The sequence below is a fragment of the Vanellus vanellus genome (assembly GCF_965231255.1).
Source record: "Vanellus vanellus genome assembly, chromosome: 5".
Classification (NCBI taxonomy): domain Eukaryota; kingdom Metazoa; phylum Chordata; class Aves; order Charadriiformes; family Charadriidae; genus Vanellus; species Vanellus vanellus.
This window is the reverse complement of record NC_138910.1, coordinates 39,293,728-39,299,727: the sequence shown is the minus strand read 5'-3', so window position 1 is coordinate 39,299,727 and position 6,000 is coordinate 39,293,728.

The following is a 6,000-nucleotide window of genomic DNA, read 5'->3' as shown; positions in this document are numbered from 1 at the left end:
ATGAATTATGCTTTATAGCAGGAAGAGGAGGAGCCTATAAATTGTATGTGCAATTTCCAAAAGATAGATTATATTCAACATTAAACACTTAGAAAACCGTTAAGGAAGAATAACTAGAATACTCATTCAAACTGTGTGCTACAAGGGGAAATAAAGAATTTTCATATGACAACCTGTTTGATAATAATATAACTTCCAATGTTGTTTTCCAGCAATATACAGGAAAAAGGGCATAATTCTATTTATTATTATATTAAAGACAACATCTGTGCTTATAAGCATCCTTTTTCTGCAAAGGCCGTGGAAAAAAAGAAAACCAAGTATCTCAGTACTTTCTGCATCATTGTCATGCTGTATCCAGGAAGGCTAATTAATGGGGTTGCCTCAGCAGCTGTCACAAAAATATTACTTTTTTTGTTCTTCAGAACAAATGCTTACCGCATTTTTGCCCATTTAAAACTTTCAAGCAAATACAAGAGAATGAATTTTTTGATAAATCTAGTTTTATCCAGACATAAAAAAAAAAAAAAAAATCAACCATGGGAACACACTCTTTTTCAAGTATGTCTTGTCTGCAGATTACAACAGGTAAAGTCATGGAAAAATTTATTACTCAGATGAAATCAGCAAAAAGCTTTCCATTTTGATTCAAGTCTCTTTAATTTTCAGGGCTGCTTGTTTTCCTTTGACCAGCAATAAAAGAGTGAGATTTTCTGAATTTCAAGCCATTTGCAAACAATGTGGAAGTAGTTCAGTTGAAAGAAAGAAAAATTTGCAACAAAAAAGTCATTTTCCCTAAATTTTGTTGGTGAAAGTTTGCCACTCTTTTCAACCTGCCAGAAATGTTTGCTTGTATTATTCAAGCCATCCTCATTATGGTACATAAAACTGATTTCAGCAACAATGCTCTACTGTATCTTTTAATTAAGCTATTTATCAGTAACGATAAGATCCTGTTGCAAAGGAAAGAAGAATTTACATTACTAGATACATTTTAAAATACTATTTTTGAAACTCATCCATCAGACACAAGTGTTTTAGATTTTCTAAATTAACTCCCATAATAATATGACTAACTGTGAAAACATTCCCAACTATTTCTACATTCTTCTGTTGTGTACATCACATGAAGCAAAGAATGTCATCCACATGCTCTCCTTCAGCCCGTTGTTTTGCCTACAGAAGTCAAACATGTAGCTTTGAGTTTTCAGGATCTTTGTTTTCTATTTTATATACTGTTCCTCACTATTATTCCTTAGATCTCGAGTTTACCCAATAGAAATCCGTCAATTTCTTTATCAAACATACAAAAGTTCTAAAAGGAGATTCTGTGTTCAAACCATTAAAGGAGTTTCCTTTGCAAATAGCAACCGTCTGGGGAAAATGTATTTTATTCACTCCTGTTGCTCTCACTTTGTTGTCAATGCTACTTAATTCACCAAAAGTAGATGCTTGACAAGTGTCTTGCCCTCTACCCCAAATAAATGTTTTGAAACTAGAAAAGATACCAGTAATTTGGTGGGTACTTCGCAGTATTTTATATAGTAGCAAACCTCACCAGCTTAAGGAAAAAAGTCTCCATGCAGTGTAATTGTAGGGTGGCAGATATGGTCATAAGCCCTCCTCAACCTTCTTTTTTATGGCATCTCTATCAGGTCGGTCATAAATGAGGACAAAAACTCCACCCAGACAACACAGCAGGAAAAACTGGATATTCCTCAGAGCAATCACTGCAGAGCTGGGAACCTGACCACAGCTTTCCATTCTCAAATGACAAACAATATAAAGAAAGATAAGACATCTCTTAGAAGTGCATGTATTTACCTTGTGTTTTATACATTTAAGTGCTACATCTTTTATGTTCTGTGCTCTTCTAAAATACACAGGGGTTTGGCCTCTATCATGTACTACTCTCAGTGCATGGGATAGGTGGGATACTCTAGTAGTCATTTCTTGATCCTTCCATCAGCACAGCCACTCTAAGCTATTCCAGCAGCCACAGTATATTACAGCATCTTATTTCCATTTATCCTTGAATGATCAAAACTGTACTTCATAAGTACACAATAAAAATATTTAAAAGGAACAACAGACATTTGAAAAGATAAAATAAACAGATACTGGCACAATGACACATCACCATTCCACCTAATCTCCTGGGTGTGAGAAGTGCCTCATGTATGGAAAACCACCTGTTTTCAGCCACCGTTTACACCTTCAAATGGTCTTCCCAGCATGTTACTCTATGAAGTTTGCTTTCACTTGCGTTATTTGAGAGAAAGCCTCAAAGCGGACCAGTAAAAACTGTTTCAACTCCAGTTCCCAAATGTTTGCCTAGCCCTTTCTCTGTACCTGTAGCATATGCCTCCAAAACTAAATGGAAAAAAAACAAACAAACAAACAAAAAAAAAAAAAACACAAAACAATGCAGTGCTACTGCAGCATAATCTATGTTGATAACTACACGATTTCAAAGGTAGGGTCTGAAACACAACTAAAGTAACTCACTGACTTTCAGAGTCCTTATTACAACTGTACCCAGCTGCCTCACTGCCACCAAGTCACTCTTGCAGCAAAACAGACCAGACCAAAGTCCTGTGTGACAGAATCCTAAGGTGGCTGCACTGACACACAGCTCAGAAACACATTTGGCACTGCATACCAGAAGCTGCCCAGCTGCAAAAGTGTGCCTTCACATTTCCATTAATATCCCCACTTCTGGGTCTTGGACTGCATCAGGGATCTCTGCATCATACAGCATGCCATTTCGCTAGCCAGACATAGTCACCCACATGGAGTTTATAGACTAAACCTGGCTTCCCAGAGTCCAGGTGCAATTCAGTGTCCTATTTCTCAGAGCAGAACTCCGAACCTTGGCTTTTATTCTTTCACAGAACTTCAATGCAACAGAAATACAGTTCTTTGTTGAAGCACACAGACTGTTAAATAGCACTTGTCCTTATTCAACTTGATTTGCAAAATCCCAAATCCAGTTTTACAACCGATTTTAAATGCATCTGTCATCCAGTGGGCAACATCTGCTGCACATTGCTAAGACCTGCTTCTACTATACAGGAAGGGAGTCTTACTGCTGCTGCCAGCTTTGCAGCTGGGTTGGTTTTCAGCTAGAACGTGGTCTTGGCCAACACACAAGCACATGATATGTGCACAAGTAAAACTAGTTGTGTCCATGCAAGACAAAGCCCAGCAATAACCTGGTCATGCACAGAACTTTTCACTAGTCCTCCCTGCAAATGTGACTCCTCATCTAGCTCTCGCTGCCATGAAAACTACCTTAAGGGGATTAAAGCACAGATGTCTCACTGCCTTCCTCTCCCCACCCTTAAAATCCGCGTATCAGGCTGGCCTGATTTATACTGAAACAAAATCCTTGTTTACCAGCATATACGGATGTGATGTCAAGAGTTTTAGACAAGTCTGTCACTCAAAGATCATGGAGAAGAACTAGATGCAATACTTGAAGGGGAAAACTCATCTCCTTTTCAAATGCAGATAAAATACAAACTGATTAAACTAATATAAACTTAACTAGACCCTGTAATAGTTGGGTTAAAACATCATGAGCGTCCTCTTTGGGTGTCCAGAGCTGTCTGGCATATTTAAGCTAATGAGCATCATTTATTGCTCTTTGACTTCTCTTTTCAAGAGTTCCCAGCCATGTGCTATGCTTCTCAGCCTGTGAAAATTACAGGACATGGGGCTATTCAACAGAATGGGACCAAATAACCAGAGCTGTGGAAAAGGCGGGAGTGGAATAGGGAGACAGTATGGCAAAAGACCAAGAAACAAAACAATCCAAAAAGGAAAAGGTAACAAATTTTGATGCAGAAGGGAAACATCTCCTGCAGGTTCTCTGATAAGAAATTCCTTTCAGTAAAGATGCGCCACAAGGATTAACTTGAGAGAATGCCTGGGTATGGTACAGTGTGGTGAGCAGCTGGTACAACATCACGCCTCATTACCCACCAATGTTAATGTGAACACCTAACACCTGGTCCTCAGTCATTTTGGAGCACAGTTCACAACTCTGCTGTTAAAACAGGAGCTGTTGCAACCCAATTCTTAAGAAGTACCATTAGCCAAAGATGCAAATTTTCAGCCCCTCTGAAAGAAAGACCAGTAAGGGACAGCTCTAACCACCTCAGGGGAGAAACTACATTCTGCAGCCCTTCAAAGGCAGCTATCCCCCTTCGAGGAAGAAATGCAGGCACTTGTAGGTTGGGGACAACAGAAAGCAAACATTTCACTGATGTGTGGGGATAGAAGGGCATGGCAGTCAGCAGGCCTGGCTTCTACAAAATACATCCCCCACCCCAAATAACTCTGGGTGAATCACTGCTCAACGCCCCTCCATCCTTGTCCTACTTTAATGTCAGTTGTTCAGAACAACAATGTACATCTTACCACAAATTTTTATGTTTTCTAGCCTAAGCAGCCTCCCTGGCAGCATGTAAATGCTGCTACAGGACAAACAGTTTTAAAGCAAGGACAATTAGCATCCAGCATCAATGTAAGCTACATGAAAACTTAAGTCCCAATTTCAAGAGTCAGTTAAACATTTCTCAGCCTTGCTGCAACTCAGCAGGCTCCACTTGACATCTCTCTGCAGGCACTAAGATTTCCAGAGCTACTTCACTTGTCCTATAGTGGCCGAGTAAAAAAGAGAAAGCTCTGCTTTAGGAGCTAAACAACATCTCCAAGACCAGTAAGAAAAATAATAAATAAATACATACCATGGAACACATCTGAACATACTCTAAATACTGATAAAGTTTGGGTTTTGCTGCCCTCAGTGACCTTCTGTCCTAAATTAGCTGATGAATTCCAAACTGATTTTGTTCTCTGTTCTTTTGGCTTTCAGACAGTTTCAACAGCCCCATTATCACTGCCTTGTTTATTTCTCATCTGGACAAATATTTATTTCTGTTTCTTAACTGTGTATGCAGTTTTCATTACCACCAGAAGGCACTTCAGAAGGATTAACAATAATTTCCATACTCATTTGACGGACACACTGCTTTGTTTTCCACTGTATTTAGGAAGGGGAAAAAGTACTGATTAATAATCATCAACTGTTCTTCGGCTTCTCTCCAAGGAATTGTATTACTGTCTCATTTACAATAATAGTTACACCCTTAAGACCAATTAAGAACTGGCTTCATGGATTATAGCTCCAAGAATATCAGAACATCAGAGGCCCAAAGGAAATTAGTTATCTCCTTGGAAAATTAATCTTCTCACAAACTTGGGATACACATCTGGCATGGTCCCATCAGTCTTAGTCAAGAACATCAAAATCTACAAATATAGTCTTCTGCTGATAAATATCTGTGCAGCACAGTTCACATTTATGGTACCAGTAACACTCTAAAGAATTGCAAGTGCAGGCAATCAGTAGTTCTATAAGGCACCTCTGTAAGAAATCCCTTAATATTTTCAGACTATGGGGGAAGTAACCTATCATTCAGTCAATCCTGAATACTGATTTTGAAATAGGTAAGAAGCACTTTTAGCTTTGTGGTAGCAGCAATGATATACTTGTGGTTTCAACCTTTTAAAACATACTTAACTGTGCAAACAAACACGAAATCCCCAAAACAGTGAGTGGAACTCATTGGACCTCATTTTCTGCAGGAACTAACCCACAGTAAAAAGGTAGCAAAAAAAATGTAACTGTATTTTAACTGAAATCGGTAAGTAACAGCAGGAAAGAAGTAGCAAACCAGGAACCACAATACAGAAAAATGAAGAATTATTTGATGCAAATGCAATTCATTTAGTATCATGACACAAAAATTTTGTTTCATTCACCATTCACAGAAGACCACTATTACCACCTGCAGTACACTGTTATTTTTTTATCATAATATAATTAGTATCAGTGGAAATAAATTTACCATCCCGTTAAGAAAAGGTCAGTGGTATGCAACAACTTACAAAGTGTGAAAATAAAATGCTATGTCTTTTTTTTTTTTATAC